We start from the raw sequence: 26,247 nt of genomic DNA, 5'->3' as shown, positions 1-26,247 counted from the left end.
CATAGACGTATACAAGTGAGAAATGGAGTCAAATCGCACCTCTGATCTTGTGGTATATTGAAAATGTTTTGAACAGCACACAGTGTTAAGTTGGGATTCAATATGATGACTTTTCTAATAATTTTAAATACTCAAAGAGCATGTTGCCAATGGATTCTGAAACCTAGTTTTGTGAAACTAACACACAATGTTTCAAGCTCTCATCATTATTTTCCACACAGTTAAGGGATTATCCAGTGAAGGATATGTTTAAAATTTGTTGTTTCACAACAACTGCTAGGTATAAGTAATGATAACAACTTTCCTTTGAAACTGAGTGTACAATAATTAGATTGGAGGAGAGGCCAATAGGAATAGAATAGGGGGAAGTCATAAAAAGGGAAAGAGCATAAAATTAAAGCAAACCAGATATTTGGTTAGAACAATCAACCAACACTTCACATTTTTTCTCTTTCTTTATCTCTACGCGTACTGTAGTTTGATATGGACCGCTTGGGTCCCAAATGGCCTAACTTCAAAATTGAAATTTTGCAGGAGAGAAGTATGAAGTTCAATCTCTTGAACAATACTACTTCTACGTTGGCAACTAAAGTCATAACTATGTAGTTTATAGTTTATGGCTTTATGATTTATTGTGTACAATTTTTTAAAAATACCCATCTATAAAAGTAAATGAAAACTAATTTTTAAAAAATTGGAATTAGGTCCTTGGCATCCAAACGGTTCATAAAGCCCCGATATTTGTAGTAAAATTACGGATTTAGTGCGTTATCTGGTATGTGGGATTGAACAACATTGATTTTACAGAATGGTGCTGGATTTGATTATTAGAGTTTAATTGTATATTGAGGCTATGAGGCAAAATGTATTGCTTAAAGGGAAATATAGATCACCATTCAGGTTTTATCCAATGCTTGATACATTCATATTGAGGATTGAATCTGCGAACATACGCAGAGGAAGCACGAGTAGCCTGTATGTGATCTACAATACTTTCCCACTCAAGGATGAAGTGAAAAAATAAAAAGAACAAACGACAGGTATATAAGATGGTACGTACTACTTATACATCGTTAATTTTACACAATTTATTTTGAGACTGTCCAAACGAGATCGAGATCGAGATAACCATCGGCAGATCGAGACGAGAACGAAAACGTGACGGCAATTTTCGACTCGAAACAACATCACGATTGAGACAGTTATTTGACAACGAGACGAGACGTCTCGTCTCGTTTCGATACTATCTCCAGACATGCCCATAATTTCCAATGTAGGACGTTTCAAAAACCGATTTTGAAAACTTTTTTTAAAGTTTATAGTTGTGGAAGAAGTTACACACACACACACACACACACACACACACACATATATATATATATATATATATATATATATATATATATATATATATATATATATATATATATATATATGCCCCAACGTTTGACGATGATGTTTTTCCGCAATCTGTGTGTGAACAAACCATCTAGATGTAGAATGATTGGTGATATATAAATAAATAAATACTAGTAACTCAAGAAAAAAGTGGTATCAGTATTTAAATTAGTTTCTGAAGAAATCAATAAGTTGTTTTGAAGCTTGCGAAGTTCCATTGACCTTGATCTTCAGTCGTTGTTGCCAGTCAATTGAGTATTGAAGCATGTCATTCAAAATAAGTTCGTCATTCCTTGTCTGTGTGTGGGTTTTTCTTTTAGTCATTTCCTAGAATGTGTATGCTAAAGTTTAAACGCTAATGAAAATTTTGAAATAATATGTAAACAACTACCGACAAACATATTAAGAACTAGAAAAACTTCAGTATAAAGAGAGGATCTCTTGAACGTAAGTACTTAATATACAGGGTGGGTAGGAATTAACTCCCTATTATAAATTCTATATAACTTTTTAAATATTTAACCAGTTTTCATTAAACAAATGACATTTTGTTTCTTACAGTGGTAGAATTTATTACATGATACCTCAATTATGTCATTGCAGGTATCAATTGCGGACAATGGCGCAACGTGTGGTCTTGCGTGAGCGGGCTTAGCTGACATCCCGTTGCGAAATACGGCAATCCGTAGTAAAAGTACAGAGATGATGGCAAAGTGTGAAAGAAGTTCGTGCCTCGGTAGATGCAGAGACCTTGATTGCTATTCGAAACTAGTGGACACAGGAGGAATATGTACTGCTAGTTCAGGAAGTGTTCACTTGAAGTCCTCAAAAATCACAAAAAACAGGCATCTCGCGAAAGTGGTTTAACCGACACACAATCCTAACTGTTCTGAGAGAAGAATTTTTGTCCATGAAAACCACATTACTGCCAGGAATTATCGACGGAAGATTGTGATCATCAGTTGGAGTATTGGGAGGTAATGCTTGCTTGGTATGAAGAGTGGTCCGATCCTTTCGATAATATCCTATGATCAGGTGAAGCCGTATTTCATATTGGGAAGTTCGTTAACCGGCATAGTTGTTTTATTGAGCAAGAGAGAAACCGAGGGTGGTTGTTGAAGAAAACAAACTTCGCCCAGAGGTTATACTATGGTGTGGCGTAATATCTACGAAAGTTGTGGCCCATACGTCATTTAAGACTGTAACGCCCCCATCCGTAGCCTGGCGGACAAGGTGGGAAAAACCAATCCAGCCTGGCCTCAGAAGGGGCTTTACACGAGCAAGCATCCGGATAGCTCAGGCTGTTGTTTCAATTCGGAAATCCAGAGGAGTAATAGTTCACAAATTAACAGTAAATATGTATATATATATAAACAAATAACAACACAACCAATTCAGGAAATAAATGTTTATTACAAATAAATTACAATAATTAATCTGTCTTCTCGCTGCCAAGTCAAAATCTGGATTCAATAAATATTTTATTTCTCAGTTTGAGAAAAGAAAAAAATATTTAATGTAATTCAAAGAATTGTTCGCAGAATTGTAAATCTTCAAAAATTGAATAATAAAGCAAATTCTCCAGTCAAGTCAGGAACCTCTAAAGTTTGACGCAAATATTCGAAGCCAGTCAAGGACCTCTCACACTTAATTCCAATATGAACACTCAAGGCCAGTCCAGGACCTCTTGTCTAGTACTAATATATTCCTTTCTTTAAAAATAAGAAATAAATTCGTACCTTTAATCGAGTGAAGATTTCCCTTTCTCTCAAACCGAAGAAAAAGGTTCATAAATTCTTATCATAAAAAGAAATTATTCTTATTAATTTGTCGCAATTTAGTTTGAAAATAGAAAATTCCCGACGAAAAACAACCGCAAACAACTTTGCTATACTCAATTGAATGCGTTGCAAAATCGAAACATCTGAAACACAAACCGGTCAAACATACTCCAAACAGCACGAACAAGTCAAACGAAGTTTTCTTTTTTTTTAAAAAAAAAAAAGAATCAAATTTTACTATTAATTCCTCAGCATTAAAAACAGCATTAATAAGCCTTTCGGATTTTACTCTTTGAATCAAAACATGAATTTCAGACCTGTAATAAACATAGGATGAATAGCACATTTCAAAGGTTTCGGGTACAAATCCCTCCACCTTTGTTCCCCTGGATTTGCCGAGCTTATTCACGATAATTATTCCACTGAAAACCTAACCAAATGGAGCCAACAAAACAACCCACAGAATACACATAAAGACGTAGACAGACAATCTAATAGAAAAATTGAAAATTAACTCACCTCTGAAAATCCACGTTTTTACCTCAACTTTCAGTAGTTTCTCTGCCCTCAATTGTCTCGGACTCTCTTATCAAAACAAGAATATTCCACTGTAAGGTGAGGTTATGCTCAGGATTCAATTTAAATGATCTCAATTCAATTAGAAACTCAATTGAGAAAATGGGACGTAGATCCACAATTTCCCACATTCACGAAATCGAGAAAAAATGCAGAAGCAATTATAATTACGTGATTCCGAGTATTACTCATGCACCTTTCTGCAATTTGCTTGCTAATAGAAGCAGAGAGAACTAAACCAAGCCTCCCTTCCAACACTTTTATCGAATTTCCAAGCAACACTATTTTCACTAATTTTTCAAAAATACGCAAATACACTAAATATTGCAGAAAATGAAATATCACTATAATCATAATCCTCACTTGTAATGGATATTCTTATTTCCTTCTATAACACACTCTTCTACAAACGAAGACTTCAATACAAGAAACGTGAACCAACACGAAACGTCCATTTAGATTCATAATCCATTCGAACAGCTTAATCCCTCCAGATGTTACCCGTTCATACAACACAGCCCAAGTCAGCTAGCCGAGGCCAGCTACTTGCGGCCGCAAAGCCGTGACCATGCGCAGTCAACGACCAGCGCATAAGCCAAGACCTTGAAATTTCTCGGTTACGAAAGGCAAAGGAAATCTTCTCACAAACGTTATTTTTACATTTAATTCTTTCTCTCTTAATTTTTAAAAAATTTTGCAGATGATTCTTTTGTATAAGCTTATGTCTCTTGCTGTAACACATAATATTAAATACAATAATAGTAATTTTACCATTTTCCTTATCGAAGATTTTACATTTTTTATTTTTATAATTTCTTTTTTTTTTTTTTCCTGTGACTTGTAACGGGCACGTTACAAGACACAATGAATTAAATTGAAGATTTGTTCACGGTATTGTATCCAGGTGGGACAATTACAATGATCTAGTCTTTATACAAGATGGGGCATCGCCTCATTTTGTACGTCCTATCCATGCGTGGCTCGACATTTATTTTCTAGGACACTGATTGGGACGTCATGACCACCTTAAATGGTCACCAAGGACTCATAATCTAATACCCTGCGACTTCTTCCTCTGGAGTTGCGCGAAAGAGGAAGTTAATCGCACAAAACTAAAAACTGTTGAATTGGAGGAGCGAATTCGCCAAATTCTTGCAAATTTCTGCAAAAGTCTGTCGCAAACATTCCCACCGTTTACGGAAAGTGTTGGATAGTGGTGGTTACGTGGAATTATAGCAATGCATAACAATTCTACCACTGTAAAGAAGAAAATGCTTTTTGTTTCATGAGAATTGGTTAAATATTAAATAAGTTACAAAAGATTTTCAATAGTGTGTTAATTCCCGTCCACCCTGTAGTATATTGTTTTTGTTGTTGTTAAATACGTAACACGCACATAAAACACCCATTTAGACTTAGCTAATGTATCTCATGTATTTTCAACAGCAATTATAACGAATTGTAACGGTTGCAACGAATGTAATGCTATTAGAAGATTAGATGAAAGAAACATTTCTTCTGCTGTTTAATAATAATTAATAATAGTCTTACTTTACATTGTTTTCCAATCATTTTTTAAAGGAATCCTGTTAACATTCTATAAGTGTGTTACCGTCTCACAGACATAACATATATGTCCGTACTAGGGATGGCCAAAATTTTCCGGAATTCGCATTCCGGAAATTTTGTTTTCCGGAATCGGAAAATTTACTTTCCGGAATTCGGAAAAAATCCGAAATTCGGAAAAAATCCGGAATTTAGAAAAAATCGGAATTTTTCCGATTTCACTTTCCGGATTCCGGAAAGTAAAAATTCCGGAATTGGCCATCCCTAGTCCGTACGTACTGTATATGAAAACTAATATTTTTGTAGCTTCAGAAGAAAACAGTAAGAAGTAAACATTATTGTTTTAAGTAGTGTTGCTCACGAGGCGAGACGAGAAATAAACTTTTCCCTCCTCGTCTCATAAATGTTGTAGAAATCTCGTCTCGATTCTCAATGAATTCTTTCTTAATGTCGTCTCGAAATTTTTCTTGTATAAAATTTATGCCCTGTTTTGCTTCTTAATTTTAATTTAGAATTCACCAGAATCCTTTCGTGTCACGCAAGATCCATGAAAGATGGGATATAAGAACATTTAAACCATATTTACTATTGGAGTATTGTGTAATGACTTGTGCATCTTTAAATGTTTATAAATGCTCTTTATTGGTTTTGTACTATCAGTTTATCAATTCACAGTTTTTTTTTTAATGTATAAACCATGTAATACTAAAACAGTGTTTGAGATCTGAGACTTGGATAAACTACTGTTGGCCACGAAACTCGTCATTTTCCTTGTCTCATGTGGAATTAAGAGAGGTACTTCTCATCTTGTTTTCGAATAGGAACAAGATGGAAAATTTCTCGTCACATGAGCAACGCTGGTTGTAAACATATCTTAGTTAGAGAATGTAAAACCATTCGGATTTCAGCGTGACCTGTGAGTAAGCCAGTAATGAGGTTCTTCCAGATAGAAATAGTGTGGTGGGGAAGATCTTATTTTGTGGAGATGATTGTTTGTGCATCAACCAACTGTACAGAATTCAAATGAAAATTAAAGCTTTCAGTTTTACGTCCAATGTTTATGCCGGCTAGACTAAAGGAGACTATGATGATAAGAAATGAATGCATTGGTCGTATGATTAAAGTGGGAGGAAACTGGAGAACCCCGAGAAAACACACGAACACGATGTTTGTCCACAACAAATTCCACTTGGCGCAAGCTGGGATTGAAGCAAGGACCCCATGCGCCAGAAATGAACGCTCTACTACTGATCCACCGTGTTGTATAGGATTTAAGTTCCGGCGTGCTTTAGTGTGCATGCAAATAGCAGGCTAGTTCTTCATAGACCCGGTATTGCGTAAGGATGTGAAGCAGAACTAAAAATATTTTTATGGTTTTAAAATTTATTTATTATTTTACGTGTAAAATTTTCATTTTTTTCGTAAGGTTCTATGGTAAGCTTTTAGTTATTTTCTATATAACTTCACACCCTTTCTCTGCAGTTTAAAAATTGAAAAATAACGCCAAAAAATGGAATTTACTTAAAAAAATAACTCGTAGTTACTTCAAAAATATAATACGGCCGTACTATATATAGTTAAATTGTAATGCTTTGCTTGTGGTCCTACGTTACTTGACTGATTCTTATCCGAGACTGATTGAATGGTGTGGAATTTAACGTCCTTGTCAGTAGCGAGAATATCTGAGACGTGGACCTGCAACTTAACGTAGGAACTGACTGACTCACATTAAGTCTTATCTATTAGAGACGAACTTTGTGAAAACGCGTTTTTGTTCATTAGAAGTGAGATTTTATTAAGAAAAGATTAGTAGAATAGTTTGGTAAATGGTGATAAATACTTTACGTCAATAACCTAAGTAGTCAGATAAATGTTCTTGTTTCAAAAGTTGAAAATTTCAGTCCTTAAGCACAATACAGGGAGAAAAGAAGATAGTAAAAAGTAATAAGAACTTTTTTCCCCTGGTAGAATACTATACGTTGTATTAATTCATCACTCTGGAATGTCCAGGACAATTCATTTTAAAATAATACTCATCAAAATTCACATTAGATCTTTAGTTTGATTACTGCGAAACTTATTGTGTGAAAGTAGTAGTTAGAACATTCCAGAAGGTTGAAAGAATAACTTTGTAAAATTTTAAATTCGTTCTCCTTTAGCTTGTACGAGCTGCTGAGCACATTTTGATCCTTACATCAAGGAAAGAAGAGAAAAAAAAACTTCATATTATCGGATCCTTTAGCACGTTCCGTCAATACATTTCAAGTGAGGTAGAACATGGTTTCCTCAAACAGATTTGCCAGCTAACTTATGAGGGTCATTTCTACAGGGAAAGGAAAGCTTTTTAACACCAGAAGCTGCACCAAGAAAAGAAAAGGAAAGAAAAAAGTGAAAATTTCATGATCCTTGAAAGAAAAGGCTGCTATATCATTGGGAGAACTTTCCTTCGTTGATTCATTTAAAGCCTTAGATGACCAGTGTAAAAAGGCTCCATTAGCACCTATTCACTGAGAACAATGTGGCAACAGATAGTAGGTGTAATTTATGTTACGGAACTTTTCCTTGAAACTTCAATAGTTCATCAGTTTGCTATTGTTATAACTTCTAAGTGGTTATGTAGGTACACTTAACTTCTTTCCTTTTTTGTTTTTGTTTTTACATTTCTAATAATTGCTTGCTTGTTGTAATAAAATATTGGCCGAGTAGCATAATACCTCTGCTCCTTATTAACCAATTTACTTCAAATTTGGAATGAATATTTGTTGAATAAAACCTTTTTCTAACAGTACCAAATTTGATTCTTGGGAACGCATCCCCAACTGAAAAATCGCATAATTCAAATTATCACGTACTAGCTACTCCTAGAGGGGGCACAGTAGCTTAATACTAGAGCCCTCACCTCTACGAGAGGGGTTCTTGGTTCGATCCCAGGCCATTAGGGTTCGGGTGGATAATGTCCGTGATTCTCGATATCCTTCCTTTCTTTCTATATTCATATTTCATCCATTCTTTCAAAATCACTCACTTTCATTTATTTTTCTGTCCTTATAGCTTGCAGTGCATAAGTGTGTGAGACATAAAACTGCACATTTAATTTTAATTTGTATCTTCTAGAAAGTAGCGCCAGAGATTCAAAACTTACCTCATAGTACAAACATAATCTTTCATCACACGTGCGGAAATCATCTAAGTCAGCGATTCTTAAACAATGGTCCACAGGCTCTTTGGAGTCCTTGAACGTATAGTTGGGAGTCTTCTAGTTAAACTAAATGTTATTAAGTATGACGTGCAATATGATAGTTATTATTAATAATAATGGGGCTAGTTCTGGCAATTTTTGTAATGTAAGTACTAAATTTGAGACTATAACAATTTGTTTACCTAGGTAGTGAAAAATAAACTGATCGTATTCGTGAAAATATTTACTTCTATCAAAGAAGTGGTTAGAGGTCCAACAAAATACAGATTATATCAAAGGGATCCTGGAAAGCGTGAAGTTTGTAAGAACTGCTGATCTAGATGTTTGTTTATCTCTTTTCGAATTTTCTTAGAAAATAATATTGGTTCAGTTTTATTCTTGAAGTTTTTTTCTTCAATTAACTATTTTGTAACGTTGTAACTGGTGATAAGAGTAAAATGTACAATGTGCTCTCGTTTTTATTTCCAATATGATGCATATTATTTGAAATTAAAGATCGTGCGAAAGTGGAAAAAATCAAAACAACTAACTTTTTCAACATTGTTAAAAGTAAACTGTCAATTTACCATGAAACATCGAAGATTCGTATTTTATCCATCGAGAGAAGGGGATTCCTCGTTATTGTACTGAAGCAAATTACATTGATTGTTTGGAATGTAGCATCCATTTTCAGCACCGAGAAAATGCGTAGCGGGTCACTGTTCAAGGTAAAACGCGGAATTTTACTCGGGTTTATATTTGAGGTAAGTACCCTTACCAACTTTTCAACCCAAGAGCATGAACGATTTCCGCTTGGCTACGTGGACCCGTCAAAATACAAGGCGCATGCCAATGAAGAAGGACCTATAATTTTTTGCGCATGATTGGCAACACTGATGAAGTTGAGAGTGTGCAAGAGCATGCCACAGTATTCTATGCTTGCAACAGGTAGAATCGTCTGAGTGTTGTTGTTGGCAGTAGCAGTAAGGTGAAGTGGCTGTCGTAATACAAAATCCTGCAAAATGTGAAGTGAGATCTGTCATGATTTCTGAACGCCTAAAGATAGAATAAAGCTGACATTCATATCTGAATTGTGTACCATTTACGAACCGACAGTAATGATTGAAGGTAATTGTGCAGAGAGTTTCGAGAAGGGTGTTCAAATGTTCATGACGATGGGTGTAGCGGAAGGCCTAGTGTTTAGATGGTCGATCTGGTGGAATGCGTTAACGAGTAAGTGTGATACAATCGCCGGTTTACAATAATTGATTTCGCTAAAGAGTTTCCAGCAGTGTCTGCGAAAACATTGCATCAAATCGTGACTGACAACCTGGGGTGCAAGGAGTTGCCAAAAATGCTGACATACACTCACAAAGAGCAAAGAATGATAGCTGCACGTGATTTCGTGGCCCATGAGGGGACAATAGAGATTACCTCTTTTCTCACATAGAGACAGGGGATGAAACCTGGATATCATTCGCCACATGGAGTCGAAGCTGCAGTCAATGGCAACACTCTGGTTCTCCTAAAGCAAAGAAATCTAAACAAACGCTATCAGTTCATAAAATCTTGGCACCTTGTTTTGGGACCAAAAGGATGGTTCTTGTGGAATTCTTGGAACCAGGACGAACAATTACAGCAGATATATATTGCCAAACACAATAATCTGCGACTTGAAATTCAAAATTGGCGAATACTACGCTCTGGAATTCTTATGGTCCATGACAACACCAACCCCCCACACAACTGGTCGTCTGTTGTGATAATTTAAAGATTTCGATGGGAACTATTCAATTCATCTCCTTACAGCCTTGACTTTGTTCTCGACTTAATTGAAGTAATGAGAGAAACGTCGTTGCTCGCGTGGATAAATAGGGTATATGAGAGTACTTGTCGCCGATCAGAACATGTCTGCTTGTATTGAAAATGAGTCGAGCCAATGTATTTATAAGAATTCAAAAAATATAGTAGTTGATTTCGGATATCGCGTTTCCTGGTTCGCTCTGGATTGGAACCCCTGAAGGCAATTATGGCGGTTTAACATATACAGCGTTTTTTTTTTTAAGGAATAGATTGTCAATGACGTAAACTATATAGGAGTAGACTTGTAAAGACGCGTACATTCATCTTTAAAAACTATCTGTATATATATATATGTAGTGGCGATCATTAAGATTAGGTCAACATTGTGATTACTATTATTCGGGATTCTAACACCAACTTACATCTGATTCAGTTCGGCATACATTTGGCTCGAACTCAAAATAATCTTTATAGGTGGAATCCATATATACAATCACTCGTCGACTCTATATTCATATCAGCCATCTCATACATATCAGACAATATACAAATATACGGTACACTACTTCAAGCCTCAACCAACAAAATAAAATACAGTTTTGGCGTCATCACAAATAGATCATATTATATGCATTTTATTAACTTAATTGCATTTGTTGTTTAATTTACAAACGAACGCATGCATATATATATAAGTACGTATTAGATGATCACTTAGCACATCGTAAGGTGAGATGAAGTAGTTGAGGTGACCCGAAACTTATTTATTCAGACATAGCTTCCATCTTATTCATATCACAAGAAATACACAGGACACTGATCAATAATAATCATTAACAGGAATATACAAACTTTCTCAAGATTTATCAATCAGTGAACTACACAAATTTAACGTTTTTCACTATGTTCAGTTCGTCGTTATATATTTTGAAGTCATAGATCATACACTTTCAATCAACAACAGTATATATATTCTTTTCTTCTCTTCTAATATGTTGGATTATAAACCTAACATCATAAATATATTTACAACAGTCGAAAAAGGACATAATTATATTGTAGAATATTACAATAATCAGATTTATATAGATATTCATAATTTTAAGGAAATAGATTAAATAATAAGTCTAAATTTAAATGTTAAAATAACCGAAATCTCTTCTAAAATGATATAAATTTATGGCCTTTCTAAATATAAAGCATCTTTGGAAATAAACAATAATTCTCCAAGTTAATTTTTTCTTCTTATGTAAATAACTATTACGGGAGATGAAATGACACTATTTATTGAAGTGCTAAAATGTCTGTAACGGAACGAGGCCAAAATTTGGTCCGTTACAGATTGGCCGGCCCATCATAAAAAAATTATAAAATAAAGTTTTATAATTTTTTTTTTCGATTTAATTGGTTCCAGACTACATTGGACATTAAAGGGTTAACCTAGGTTCAAAGAAACTGGCAATATCTCGAATCAATCATTTGTTTAGGAAAACAACAATAATTAGTTTAAGCCGTAATTCCTAATCCCTAACCTACATTACAATCCCTAACCTACGTAAGTTACATACAATACAAGTAAGTAAAGATTTCATCATTGCGGTTTACCTTAAACAACACCTAATCAACTATCCTACAATCTACTACATCTTTTTCACTAATTGACTTGACAACTAGCAGCATTTGAAGGGAACTTTAAACTAGATAACGTGTATCTCATTACCTGCTACAGAGATTTTCCAAACTTGAGATAGCCCCATGTCACTCAAAATAACAAATTCTTGAAGGTCATTTTCCTCTCCAGTGTGATTCATATCGAACAAATTCTTCAGAAAACGTTATTAAACGCATTATGGTAAAAATGATGTAATGTTGCACTGAGAAACATGCCGACTCAATGTAGAGCTCTCATTTGAGGTGTAGAATATCTCTGGTTCGATCTCAAGCCATGTGAGTTTGTGATGATTTATATCGTCCCTCTCGAGACAAAGGGGCGTATCTCATTTTTTCAAATTTGCCAGGAGACAAATTTAAAGATGCCATCATAAGTTTATTTGATCGTCTTTTGTCAAAATTAAATTTGATCTCGTAAGTTACATAACTGAAACGAAGAATATCAAACTAAATTTTCAAAGAAGACGATAAAATAAATAATGAGAAAGGGTTTTAACTTGTCTCCTGGAAAAGTTAAGAAAATGAGATACGCCCTTTTGTCTCGAGAGGGACGATTTAGTCAACTTTTCTCACTATCATCATTTCGTCAACTCTTCCATTATTTTTCTCCTGCAGCCCCTTCTTTAGCCTTCGGGACATGAACATGGGACATTCAGTTAAAGATTTAATTTTTTAACGGACCAAATAAAGAAGCGATTACTACCTTACTCGAATTCTTTTTTCTTCTCTGTCTCTCTTTCTCTTTCTGCTCCTACGTAGGCATGCTTGTCATGACAAAGTCGTATAAGCGTTAGAAAAAGTTCAGAATAATTCTGTAAAATGTATTCTAGAATTAGAACCAATGAACATTGTATTGATTACTTGCTTTAAAAAGAATCGAATAATAATTATGTTCAATGTCAAATACATGAGTCTGTTAAATGTTTGCAGTTTCCGTTAGTTTCGTATCGCACGAAATAGTCGTCTCGTGTTTATTCAAATGGATTTTCGGAATTTCTCTTTCCGTTGTAAAAATATACAGTTGTCTGTTTGGACAGTAGACAGTCATAAGGAGAGTGTACAGTTCATCGTAAATATTTCCCCCTTCCGGTATCCGAATGGTTCCACATACCGATAGATTATATAACTTTTTCTTAGTCGTTTTCTCTTTCTATTAAGATTCTCTTTTTGCGTGTTCTTTCTTTCTATTGTTGTCCCAACAGGGATTGGTCAAATATGTCTAGTTTCTGGGACACACTTTTTTTTTTAATTACTTTTCCTCAAGTTAGATTACTAGAAAGGATGCCATTGTGGTCAATCCAAGATGTTCTGTTTCAGTTTGTATGGAAATTCCATTAAAAAGAATACAGTTTGAGAATATGTTGGGAATGTCGTCCAGTTTCAGGATGTCAAAAGAGAGGAGGAAACAGATTCAGATACATTAAGTATTGGCTATAAAATTAGAGTTAACTAACTATATTTGATTTTAGCGTCCCTTTCAGCAGCGAGGCTATATGAGGTGTGTACTAACAGCTTAATATGATATTCAAACCTCATGAGCACCTACCGGAAATCGAACCCAGGTCTTCACGTCACATGCGCGTGTGCTATCCACATAGCGTACGAGGGAGCTGTATAAAATTAGAAATATAAATATGAATAGCATTTCTGCTCCCTTTTTAATACTTTTCCAGCACCGCTCACCATGCTGGTCTTGTGGCTAGCATGCATGCCTTTGGTTCGATTCTGGTGAGAGAATATTGAAATTTGAACACATCACGGTACTTCGGATTCCACCTTAAACTGAAGTCCATGTTTCATATAGCCTCAGTGCGGTAAAGGGACGCTAAACTTCAGTAAATAAATACCGATTGAAAGATTGTCATTGTAAAGATTCAGGAAGCTCTGTTACATCAAATATATGGGAATGAGGGAAGATAAAAAAAATTAAATAATACTGTGCTATGCGCCTGTGCTCATAATTTATTGTGAAAGTGAACTTCTTTTTGTAACAGTAACCATTACTAATATTTTACTACTTTTTCTTTTAAGACAAATATTAACAAATTATAATTATTGTATTAGGTGATAAACTTCAAGTTTTAGCTGAGAAAGTTCCTGATTTTATTACTTTCTGATGAACGTATGGTAATTACCAGCAATAAGCAGTATATAACTTGCACCTATAACGTACCAATCTTTAATTAACCCAACTTAAAAATCTTTATAAGTTACTGTTATACCGAATTCCGTAAGGACCGACAATGGAAATAAGCAAAACACTCATCGACATTAATAGTTTCTCCGAAGCATTATTATATTCGTTTTTTATTATAATTCTTAGTTCTTATTCATTGGTTACATCACCAGGTGCAACCATAAAACTGTAGGCATAAGTCCAAGTAGTCTGAATTAAAGTCCAAATATAGCGGTTCCCAACCGTGGGGAGGGGGTCTGAAGAGCGAGCAACAGGGGACAAGCTATGACGGAAATGTAAAATTATGAATAAGACACAATTTATAATAAACATTTACACTTTAGCTTTTAGCAAACTTCAAAATGCAACAAGTTTGACATTTTATCCTTTTTACTCCTATTCAATACCTCTACTTTATTAAAAACTAAATAATTATGCATTTTTTAAAACAAAATTATTAAAAATGAGTACGAAATGCTATTTCAGTGTATAAGATGGGAGTTAAAAAACTTATCAAATAAGAGAGGATGAAAAACTCTGTGTGATGATTGACATTTGCATTTCCTTCACAAGTTTCTTGATATTCGATAAGTTCGACAAAGCACGCCTGAGATCACTTTCCACTTCCAAACGGTTGCGATACTTTGATTTTATTGTGGTCAACGTCGAAAATCATGATTCATAGAGGTAAATTGTCGAGAAATGAACAATAACTTGTAAGGCTTCTTTTTGCTGTTTTGGGGTAAACAAACAGGAAACAAACCCAAAATTCTTTGAAAGGCGTTGACTGAAACAGTTCTTTGGCATCTGAATCGCACTACAATTCAGTTGCTTCCTCCTGAATTTAATGTGGAAGTAAATTCATATAAATGGTGAAAGGTGTTTTTTCTAATATGCACTGCTAGTCTTCTTCATACAATTCGGAAAATATAGCTTGAATTCATCATAGACTAACGTGAGTTGATATTCTCTCTCCGCTTGGTTGAATCACACTTTATTGTCAAGAAGTTCAAGATGTACATCAAGAAAAAGATGAAAAGATGGGTGTAGAAGCATTCAGGTGACGTTCCCGTAGTAGGATCTTTTCCATGAAAGCTCTTATGGCATCATAAGAAGTTAGTATGTTCGTATTTTTACCTTGCAGTTTGAGATTGAGACTATTTAATATTTCAAAAACGTCAGCAAGATATGAAAGAGAAAATACAAATATGTCACCAGTAAAAGAAGCATAAAGTTTATCTTTTTCTACATTTTAGGAGAAGTATTCCCACTTCTGACTTAAGCTCGTACAGCATACTTAATATCATAGGCGCTGACATGAAGAAAATATTGGGGGGGGGGAACAATGATCATCATCATATTCAGCCGTTTTCTATCAACTGTTTAAGCCCCCCTTCTCCCCCCAGATCTCGGTCCGCTACTCTGCTTCATCCGCTCCGCTGCGAAATTCACGAACTAAGTCAAATTTGCCTAAAGCCAATAAAACAAATTCAAGTTAAAAATTTGGGAACTTTGTAAATTTGTAAACTGCAACTTTGCGTACCACATTGATCTTCACTTGTCATATCAGTGCTGCCAGTGTTGGTTAAGCCTTCACTGCTCTATTAAACACAGTTTTGAAAACGGCGTTTTCTATTGAATAAGAAGGCTGTTCCTAATATTTAATGAAAGGCACGACGAAGCTTACGACAGAAATTCTTGCTCCTCTTTGTTAATTCTTCCTCGACTGGATTATATTGGAGGGGCGAGGACCCCACCTTTAAATATTAAGGGGGGGATTGTCCTGCGGCCTGCTTAACATTAACATATTACCTTTTGACAACCAACGAACTTCGGTATGGAAAAGTAGTTTTATATTCACCACTGACGTCGTCACACAAAGCCTCAAAGAGACGAATTATTCACAGCACATGACTTTACAAAATTAATAACTTTAATACCTGCTTCAGGTTCTCTGAGAAAGTGTTTTTGCAACTAAGACTTCCCTGTGAATTAACAGTTCGAATCAATAATTCTAGGATTTCTGTCCTTTGCGAGCTTTATGAATCCAGACCGCGAACCTAACATTGCAAGGGCTTCATCAGATCATGTTCTTACAACTCTATCCCAAGACAAATAATTAAAAAGAAAGGAAAAAAAAAACAGTAGCAGAGAAACATTAGAACCTTTGTATGATGTCTCCAGTTTTTATTTTTATTTTTTTAACAATATTTCTTCCATTAACCTCTTTCCATTCATGAACCGACAGTACAGTATTATACCTAAATGATAACACTGAAATTTGTCGTGGAATCATCACGCTGCAGGTCAAAAAATGGAGATTTTTTACCTTCTCAAATACCTGATCTTTTAAATCCAAGGCTATTTAATTAACTCTACATTTCATAGTATTGTCTGAAAGCGATATTTTGTCATTTTTTCTGACTCCCCCCCCCCTCAAGTACAATTTTGGTTGCCTTAATGATAAGAGTCTCATCAATAGTATCAGGTTTTCTATCTTTGGCTATTAGAAGAGAAAGTTCAAAGCATGCTTCCACCTCTTTCTTATTTTACTCGTGAAAGGTTCCAGAGGATACAGCTTCGTACGTCTCAGCGAGTTTTTTCTTACAATGAAAAGAACTCTTTAGATTTGTCTTTGGGGCTGGATGTACTGTTGACAAATGACAATCGGAAGAGGCGGAGAGCATCATTGCTAAGGACAGCATGGCACACAACACTCTGTGTTGGTGAAAAATATCTTTTTCAACGAACGTAAAACCATACTTGATGTAGTCTTCACTATACAATCTTCTCTTTGAAATGGAAGCTGCCATTTTACTTCACACACACACATTGACACACATTGACACAAACGAGGAATTACAAAATCAATACAACATTCACAGCACCACAAAATAAACTTCTCAGATCAGAACACCGGCCTGAAAAATTAATGAAACGTACAATAGCTTGTATATGGGTTCCAATACTGCAGATGTAGACAGTCTACGCAGTGATACCAACCTGAAACGTCATAAAATCCCATCTCGAGAAGCAGAAATTCTCCATTTTAGTCTGAATTCTCTAGTTATACTAATTGCAATATATATCTGGCATGTGTGTGAAAAATAAAACAATTGTATGTTATTCATTTTCTTCAGTACTATGTCAGTGAATTATCCGTAAATTTTGATCTTCTGCGTTTATGAAATTATAACGAGAACAATTACATTTTTTTTCTTTTTTTTTTAAAGATAAGGATTTGGTATTTGCATTATGCCTTCTGAGCCATCATTTCCTACTGAACGTAATGATACTATAAGAAATTTTTTCTACGATCATTTTGTGTGGATCTTTTTCAAGTTTGTCGATTCTCATTTCGTATTTTTTCTTCCATTAATTATTTTCTTTAAAAATGTCAGAGTACGATTCCGTTTCTTCTTTGTTTTTTTTTTAAATCCCAAGTTACTTCTGCATTAGCATGCATATATTGTCAGTCCTGTAACAAAATTTGACAATTAGCATTGATTTAAAGACCACTCATTAGTCTACTTGCCGTCCATGTAAAAAATTCGTTGCTGTCGATGAAGTGTATAATACGAAAAACCCCATATATGCTACTAATCGTGATGAACATTCCCTTTATCGCGTATCGAAAAATCAATGTCAATAAATCCCACAAAATGGGATTTTTCCCCATAGGTTGACATCACCGAGTCTGCGTTATGTTTATTACTTTAGAAGCACAATAGCGACACTATTGAAACAAGAAAGAAAGAGTCCGGTATCATCCGAGTACTGATGAATATCAAACTAAGTACTGTAGGCATTTTGTATATTAGTTGTTACCAACAGTACCGAAAATAAATACTCTGTTTTCTCTCGACATTACCCTGGACTTTAAAACAGTTTGCTAACAATTACATTTTTTTTTTTTTTTTTGTCGAAAGGGTTGTCGCTGTGTTTGAAAGCACTAAAAAAGATTAAAAGCAACATTTAAACAATTTATAACTGATTTACATGGATCCAAGAATGTATACTACATTACGATTTTTCTTACGGTTATGTAACTTAGAAATATTATAAATGTTGTAACGAAGAGGCGTTAAATTTAATATAGTACAAACGCAAAATAACTATTCACTAAAAGCTGTAGTTTCATAAGGAACAAATTTAATAATAATAATAATAATAATAATAATAATAATAATAATAATAATAATAATAATAATAATAATAATAATAATAATAATAATAATAATGCACTGTAAACTGGAAACAAATATAAACTCATCAGAATAGGATACTATTATTATTATTGAAGATTTGAGAATTCAAAGCTGAAGTCTTAGAAGGGATATCCAAAAATCACGTATGGGCAACGAGCAAAAAGAAAATAAACGGGGTTTATGAAGGGAGCGCGAGGTAAACAAGGTTGGAAACCACTGGCCTAAATTTGTATCAAATTATTTGTTGATTCGGCGACTGATATGTTCCATATGATCTACATATTTTAAAATTCACTTAGTATTACAAATTGTCCATATTTCAATGTAATTGAAAGATCGAAAGTGTATTAAAGGTAAGTTCAAAACTCTGATACTTATCAGACTTCCATTTTCTCTTGGTCCCATCCTCAAGTCAGAGCATAAGAAACTACAACTTACACACACACACACACACACACACACACATATATATATATATATATATATATATATATATATATATATATATATATATTCTATATTTAAATAAAGTTGGCGTTCTGGATGCCTTTGTACCCAATTTCCTGCAGAGTATGTATTCCCCTTCGCATCAGGTCGAGTCCTGTAGTTCGCGCAACTTCTTGGCTGAGAGGTTTCCAAATCTGTGTAAAGCGACAAAGATTTTTGGCACTGTGGGGACATTCAGCATACTTGTGTTTACATAAGGCCCAAATGCCTCTATAGCCCATGCTTGGGGTACATTAAGCAGGTATTTTGCTTTCTCAATGAAGGGGATGCCTTCACTGGGAAGAAACTCGACAACGTTCTTAGCGTAGTGCGACGTGGCAAGGTCTGGACAAAACAAAACGTTGTCTCTTCTGCGTCCTGATAAGAAAAGAATCAATCTCTTCTCCAATCATTTCTAGAGATACACGTTGGCGTTGATGGTGCCTTCAGATATAAAGGGCTCCGAAACTGTCTGCTCGCTGTCTGTTGCTTGCCACACCAATATTTTTATGAAGGACTTGCTTCGACTCGTTTTTCGTCGTATTGTAGCGCAGCGGGATCCGAGGCATGGGAATACCTCCTTCCTGGAACTTCATCTGGCTCACAAGGCACATTGGTCTCGTCATTCACTACGAGGACTTTGCGTAGGGATTTTTGTAAACATAACAACACCCTGATCCCGCATGCTCCTCCTGATCGTTGATGTACGTGGGTGCTGTTTTCTCCCAAACTTTTTTTTCTGCTTTATCAGCTGCAGAGTTGACTGCCTCAGCTTCAACATCTATGCAGCACGGTCAGTCGACATCGACGGATCCTTTTGAAACAACTTCTGCACTTTCGCCATCTTCGGCACTGATTTCACGGCTGGACGACCAGTTTGTCTGCGGTAACTTTTCTGCTGGATAGCCTCGAACCTGGAGCTCACTCGGTATATCGTGCTTTTGGGAACGCATTCGTCTCGAAAATGAAGCAGTTTTGAATTTATTTTTATGTGCTTCATTTTCGTAGTATGAAATGATGCGTTTGGCCACCACTTCTTTTTCCTTTCGTGACATCATGAATATTCAAGTTTCAAACGGACAGCTGTGGTAGACACAATCGAGGTAGACCAGGGGTTTTCAAATTTTTTACAGTTGAGGCTCCCCTTAACCACCAAAATCTGAACGCACCTCCCTTGTCAAAACAACATAAATACATGTGTCCCTAAAAGAAAGACTATTACTATGATAAACTATGTTTTATTTTTTTTTATTACTAATGGAAATGTCTCATCAACAGAGGTGATCTACATTGTACACACTGACTACACCTTTTAATGTTATTAGCGAGTGTTAATAATTGTAAATTGTGACAAGTCAGATATTTATGTTAAAATTGAAATATGATCCTTTTTAAGATTTTTTTTAAAGTCCTCGCGCCGCAGTTTGAAAACCTCTGGAGGTGGACAGAAACACCGAGAATCTGCTCGTGATAACAGTTTGGTCACGTATCATGCCTGTTTCATTGTGCACATACGGTTTTCCAGTCTACCAATTTCTTGTTCACACTTTCCAACAATTATGAAAATTTTCCATACATGCCATTTCAAATTTTCATATGTAACCAAATTGAAAGAAAATTTACGTAGGTAATTATATTATGCATTATTTGAATAATAATCTTTGTTTATGATAGATTTGTGAACTCCACAATGTATCCCAAAAATTACGACTCTGTTCAAAGCCTTCATAGAAGTACGATTTAATGCTTTTAGTTCAGTTCGGAATTATTAAATTATGAATTCTTTCCAACCTTTGTGGCAAATAGTCCGTACCTGAAACATACTTATACAAGTAAAATGATATAAAAATAAATCGAACTATAAACGAACCAGATAATACATAGTCCTAGCAAAAACATTCTACAATAACTTGAGTTCATATTCCTATCTACATGTCTGTTATTTATCTTTTCATTACACATCAGTTTGTTATGAATTCTCATATATCAGCATATTTTGGAATAATAATCAATGTTAGTTTTCAAACGTTTTACTTCTGTCAGATGTATGTAACATCTGAATTTGTGTTTCGTTTAGAAACAGCTCGCATCTGATGCGTGGGGTACCTGGTTCGACCCCAGCTCCCGTCAAATGATCTTTGTGGTGGGCAAAAACCATGTGCATGGGTTTTCTCGTTTCTCGCTAGTTCATTCATTTCATCATTATCATCTCATTATCACAGTCTCCCTTAGCTTCGTTGCATAATCGTTAAAAAAATCTTAATACGCCTCAAACTGTCAGCCACGCTTCTAATAGCCAAGCTAATAGTTATCGCTAGCTACGCTCTCTTATACCTGCAAATAGATGTTGCTAGCAATTTAAGGACAAATCGAAGGATTGGGGAGAACATAGTTTTAAGTTAACATTAAAATGAATAATTTGAAATTTTCAACATATCTTTGAGTATTTGTTTAAAAATTTTCAAAATGAGTCATCGATGAGTCATAGAAGTGTGGATAAACTTCTGTTGTTATTTGAACAGCCTATTGAAAAATAAGCGATATTAAAATCGTTGGGAAGAAAATTACAATGAAACACAAACTAATGTTGTGTAAAGTCCGCATTCCTTTAACCTCAAGTTGGAGCACTATATGCTCGAGATTGAGTTTGATCAAATTTCACACTTCCTACATTCCATTTTGTTTCTACTATCATTACACACAACTGTTCTAAATATCTGTAGTCTTATGTATTCCTTAAATATATATATATATATATATATATATATATATATATATATATATATATATATATATATATATATATATATATATGATACAATTGGGACTCGATAACTCGAATTCCGTAAAAACTCGACTTTTTCACGTTCCCTTGAACTCTCCATTACACTCAATGTTAAAATAACTTCTGTAAGTTGAATGTTCAAAAATTAAAACCTCGGTAAGTCGAAGTTTCGCATCTGCGAACCTCTATAGGTCGAATTTCTCTTGACGTGATCTCGGTAACTCGAAGCCTATGCTTTTACGTAATTGCTGCTTGTCTTGCCATTATTAGTAATGTACACTGTAACTGTCTTCTAGTCATATCTAGTAGACCCCTATTTTATTTTTACTAGTCATCTTATTTAATTTAAGCAACTTTCACAACTTCGACTTATAAAGTTTGAATGAATAAAATTTCGAGTTATGGAAGTTATATAATCACTTTACATGAGAAACGCGGAAACTCAGTATCTTGAATTTTTGTTGTGGCCACCTTGATAACTTAAACCTTCAGCTGAACCTTGAACCTCGAATTTTTATCTGTTCCCTTCAGCTTCGAGTTATCGGGGTCCCACTGTATATAATTATATGACAAATGAAAGCTTGCTTGATTTGTATTTACTTTCCCTGTCAACGGCGAGACAATATAGGATGAAACAAATATGAAGTGGTGTATGAATCACTGTTGTGCCTTCCATGCCCATTCACCGGGAATCGAATCCGGGACCTCATATACCAAAGGTACATGCACTAGTCAATAAACCAGCGGGGAGAAATAGGTGTCTGATTGTTCATAGCTTGTTATTATGAGAAACCAGTTCAAAGCTTATAAAATAAATTAGGGTCATACACACATACAGAACTAACACTTGGTGACGTCACTTTGTATGCAGTTCACCGTCGAAATTTAATTTGTTCAACTGCGGAAGGGATGGATTGACAATGAGAGAATCAAGTGACCTGTTATTTGTTTTTATCTTTCACGCAATGTGATCAAATTCGGTTCAACTCAGGCGTTGAACTGTAGCAGATTTCACTCATGTATCATTTAATAATGTTGGCCATCGGAAGAAAATATAATTCAGTGCATGTTAATGATAAACATATTGTATTATATTTGTTTTATTTTTGCTGGAGAACATACTATATTCAAAGCGACTAGTAGCCCATTATCATGTGTATATCTGTATTACAATAGCGTACTGGCCATTGATTATGTTTGTCCGAGTGACTTTAACACACTCGTTTGCATTGCACACATGGCAGCTCGCAATATCGCTGTGATACGTGGTGCATTTCAGTGTTGAGGAGCTCCCAGGTGGGCACACGCTTATATGTAAATGAAAAAGGGTGTTTGTCTTCACTGAATGTAGGCTGCAACAATGGGAACGTGTGGCTTATTGCGCAATCAACACACACGCAGAATGCATAAACACGTCTTTTCTTTAGTACGTTTCCTTTCCGTGTGATTTGCATTTACAGTTTTCTTTTTTCTCTGCCCCGAAAGGTGAATTTCAAAATACTGTTCTCTATGTTGTTGAGAATTCACCACAAACATTATTGCGGTGTTGTTAGATTGGAGTAGACTATATGGTGTGGCAATTCTTAAACTCAGCGGGGGTTAGGCTAGCTGGCAAAATATATGGACCTCAGAGCCGAAAAGGTGATTAATGTGCCAGAATGTATTGTAGCTAAATAACAATGGAAGTATCTTATATAATTTTGATGCTTTAGGTCAGGCTTTCTCAATCCCATGGTAAAAAGAGGTGCTCTCGTCCAGCGATTCCAAAGTAAATAATCACGTAATTTTCTTTAACTTTCAATAGTTCAACCATATCTCAAATATTGCTGCAGCCTTAATTTTACCAATATCCTGATGACGTCATACGATGATGAAATTTTGCACAGCAACAATGCAGTAGTCCATAGCTATTTTATCAGTTTTGATTTTAAATATACCAGTAGATATCAGCACTTTCGTATTCAACTTGCTTTACTCTTGAGTAAACTAGGATAATCTGGTGCACAGGGGTTAACATTCGTAAGTGTGAACAAAATTTCAGATTTTTCAAGATTTTTTTTTTCGCATAAAACCTTTTAAAAAATTATAAAGCATGCTTTCTTTTTTAAAAAAGAATTAAAAAAACAAAACAAATAAAAATAGATATTTAAAAACACACTTTCTTTTTTTAAAAAAAACATTTTGAGAAACAAAATGAAACTACTAGAAAGCAAATTATAATTATGTTTTCAATAATTTTAAAAAATCTAGTTATACGTGACTCGAAAGAAAAAGATGCGGCACTCTCATATACAGTCGCTTGATTACGTGAGAATTGAAGAATTCTAAATTGATTGTGTGTGGGAGTTCTCCTCATGCTTTTCTTTGTAGTCATACATAAATGGATTTCTTAAAAGTAATTTTCTTGAAACTATTTATTCTTTTTTACTTTTTAGTACCATTTATTCTATTTTTCTTCTTAAAATATTTTTAAATATGTTACATGATGGAAGAAAGTAAGGACTGAACTTTCCGGAATGAATTTTTAGACATTGTACAGCACCTGTCTTACCATGTAATTTTGATAAAAATTCATATACAAAAGGAGGAAGCAAGAGGCAGCTGCGCCGATTTGTGTATAACTTTGGGTAGCTTCGTTGAGATATGTGTGTTTTGTTGTCTCATCGAAATCGTCTAAGAAGACATCAATGATGATTTTAATGCAAAGAGAACCTCTATAAAGTTCGGGAGTTCTGGACCACCTCAGTTTCCCGGGGATTGGCGATTATTGGGAGAAGTTTTAAAATTTATGCCAAAAAGATAGTATCTCAGAAACCCTTCCAAGTTGGGTAGATGAAGCTCAGTATAGAATTCCTCATTAAAAATAAGCGGAAAGAAAAGGACTATTTCAATTCTTTCTCCACATTCAAATCAACTTGTCTGTCTCATATTCACGGGAAAGCAGCCGATCTGTTTGAAGTGAAGTTTGGCACACAGTTAACACTTGGCTCCAGCCAGGTTAATACCGTGACTTTTTCACTAAGGAAGAACAGGTGGATTCAGAATTTATTCAGAAAATAGACTTAATGTCCAAACTTTGTGACAATTCCACTTCTAAAGGGGCAATTTCTATACCTAATATTTTAATGTTCTGTCTTACATCCATACAATGACGAAAATAAGAAAACCGTTAAAATGAACCGTTAAAATTCGTGTCTTAAGGGAAGGAGAAGGGGGAATCTATGACAAAAATAGAGTGTTTGAGAAGTTCATATGTTTCGGATCTCACGTTAAGCCGTGGGTCTACATCTCATGTAGCCTCGCTGCTGAAAGGATCGCTAAACTCAAAACAAATCAAATGATTTGTATTACTTTTTATGTTGAGTTCAGATTCGTCTTCACTACTTTGTAGTGATGAAATTTGGATATAATAAAATGGTACAGTCAGCGACAAAAATTCTTTTCGTTTGATAAAATTTATTTTGGGAATAACGGTGGAACGTGCACAGTTTCACCGAGTTTAAAGGCTGGAACGTACAGAAAAGTGCATTATTTTTAATCAGGGTAGAAAAAATCATGAACTTTTATTTTAAAAAATATTTTTGTTGACTTTTTTTATTTAAATCGATTTTTTTTTAATTAAAATTAAATCTTTCTCCTCGTATAATACAAGTTGCGAACTGAAGAAAAAACATTAAGAATCAGTATTAAACGTTAATTATATCCTTTAAGTGAAAGTATTGGGGTTGAAGTTTGAATTAATCCCCTATCGTTAACCTATTTCAATCCCAAACAATATTTCTTAATCATTAAAGAAAAAAAATAGCAACTTTATCAATATGGCACTTTTTTCACAGAAGTTACTGATATATGGCAGGAGCATATTTTTAAAAAGTCGGAACTAGCTTGCAGCACGAAATACATATAAAATACGAAAATTTCACCTAAAGTTATCAAATCAAATCAAATAAATACATAAATTTCAGAGAGGGAATTGGACCCCTCCAAATACGCCCCTATTATCTGGGAACAAACAAACAGACGCGCACACAAGAGAATTTTCGTCTCAAATGTCCATTGTGGAATTTAACGATTTAAAAACCCTACGAAGAGAAGAAAGTACTATTCCCGTGTTACCCTTCAAAACGGGATTTTATCCTAATCATCCTCTGTATGAAACACTCGTTTTCATACTGTGCTGTACATACATTTGAGTCTCATTGTATTATGATTATTATCTCCCATAATCGAAATAACCGTACAGAAATGGGGTTTTACTTATATTTACTTTAAATTAAATTATTTCATAATTTGATTTAAAACAACGATTTTTATTTAGAAAATCAAGTGATTTTAATCATGATTTTAATCAAACTGATTTAAATCAATACTGAAAACTATAGTAAAATTGTCCTTTCATTCTGAAATTATTTACGAAACTAATTTAATCAAACAGAAAGGACTTCTGTCGCTTGTACAACAATTTTAATTTTAAAAAAAAAAAAAGTTAGTGATATTTCATCGAACTTTTGACTTTGCACAATTATTTATTTATTTATTTATTTGCTGTAAACGAATTGCTTTATAAAAACAAAAGTAAGAAAACGATATTGTAAATTCTGAAATAATTTAATAACAAT

At 34.6% G+C, this 26,247-nt stretch overlaps 1 protein-coding gene across 7 annotated transcripts in view; it reads left to right on the top strand.

Moving 5' to 3' along the window:
• Pde11 (Phosphodiesterase 11) overlaps positions 1-26,247 on the top strand; it is a 959,005-nt gene that overhangs the window by 658,004 nt on the left and 274,754 nt on the right. The window lies entirely within an intron of this gene.

This window comes from Thermobia domestica, chromosome 5 (assembly GCF_964235325.1).
Source record: "Thermobia domestica chromosome 5, izTheDome1.hap1.1, whole genome shotgun sequence".
Lineage (NCBI taxonomy): Eukaryota > Metazoa > Arthropoda > Insecta > Zygentoma > Lepismatidae > Thermobia > Thermobia domestica.
This window is presented reverse-complemented; position numbering and strand designations above follow the sequence as displayed.